Source organism: Micropterus dolomieu, unplaced genomic scaffold, assembly GCF_021292245.1.
Source record: "Micropterus dolomieu isolate WLL.071019.BEF.003 ecotype Adirondacks unplaced genomic scaffold, ASM2129224v1 contig_9573, whole genome shotgun sequence".
NCBI lineage: Eukaryota > Metazoa > Chordata > Actinopteri > Centrarchiformes > Centrarchidae > Micropterus > Micropterus dolomieu.
In genome coordinates this window covers 1-1,328 of record NW_025738559.1, presented here as the reverse complement: position 1 = coordinate 1,328, position 1,328 = coordinate 1, and the positions used below count along the sequence as shown (strand labels likewise).

The window sequence follows — 1,328 nt, the reverse complement described above, 5'->3', positions numbered from 1 at the left end:
CCAAAGTTATGGTCATGACTGGTCTTGAAATAAAATCCCAAGTCCTCGATGTTCGAGACAAGACAGAGTAAAAATGCGGTCGAGTCCGAGACCAAGACCATCAAAAAGTGGTCTTAAGACCGTTCTACAACACTAATTTGAAGGTCTCTTTGTTTCTCAAACTATTTCAGATGATGTGAGTCATCCATATCCAACAACTCACATGAATCCTTTATATCAATAAACTAAAGACAAAGATGAAAAGTACATTAAAAAACTAAATGTAGCGCAAACACTAAGTGTAGCTTCAGTCGCAGATATTTAAGCTCATATGAGGACTCACAAAAACAGAACATTTAGAAAATCTGGGACTTTATTAAAAAGCAAATCAACAGTACAAAAGAATGAAATAGCAGGTCAACTTCATCTGACGTTTATCTACTTAACCAAACAAGAAGTTAGTTTGAGAATCATTGATCAATTACTTTTTACAAAAGATACAAACATTACTTGTCTCTAAATACTAGCAGTAGATATAAGTATTCTATCAGTGTGCTGTAAACTGTACTGTAAAATACGTTTAGTATTGATGCTTTTATTTTAAGTATGTTCTGTGTATAGGCGTGGCATCTAGCAACGCAGCAGATTGTGTCTTTACTGTAATAAAACATGTTTATTTCTTTTCCAAAAAGTTAAATTCCGATTCCCATTTCTCATGGAGCAGAGTTCACCCTCCTCTTCAAACTTCTGTGAGGACAAATACCTGCATTCATTAACAAACAGAACAAAAATGAATGATCGACATGCAGGTGATGTTTCAGACAGACATTAGTTACCTAGATCAATAGTGAGGTGCTGTCTTGACTTCCTGTAGTTGATGAAGTGTCCGACTCTGAAGAGAAAAAAAACAATAATCAGGTAAAAGACAAACATGGACATGATAGACAGATTAACGTGCAGGCAGTAACACATACAGATGGACAGACGTACACCAGCTGACCTGCTCTGGGGTGAAACTACAGTACTTTGGGCCGTGACTTTTTCTACATAAACTCTTTTCAGACAACACCGCTGTCTTCATCTAGTTAGAGGGTCATTATTTATTCCTGTTAGTGTAATTGACGCGTCAAGGGATGAAGATTGAGAGAATACAAGTATTACTTACTGATCTTTGAACACATTTCTCTCTTTCTCTGTCTTTTCTTTCTTCATGACCTTTACTTAAAAGTGACTCAGGCCCTTATTCAGACATGAGAATAACATGTTAAACTGACATTAGATTAGGGGTGTGTCTGAAAGAGGCTATACTTTGAATTTTCTTTCAGTTTTCTCCTAGTTTAGCGTGCAGA

The 1,328-nt window shown here is 36.2% G+C and overlaps 1 long non-coding RNA gene across 1 annotated transcript; it reads right to left on the bottom strand.

Moving 5' to 3' along the window:
* Positions 1–334: 334 nt before the first annotated feature.
* LOC123965386 lies at positions 335–1,288 on the bottom strand. Its single transcript, XR_006823691.1, has 2 exons — positions 816–1,288; positions 335–726 (listed from the first exon to the last, which is right to left on the bottom strand). It is a non-coding gene; the product is annotated as an uncharacterized LOC123965386 (long non-coding RNA).
* Positions 1,289–1,328: the final 40 nt, after the last annotated feature.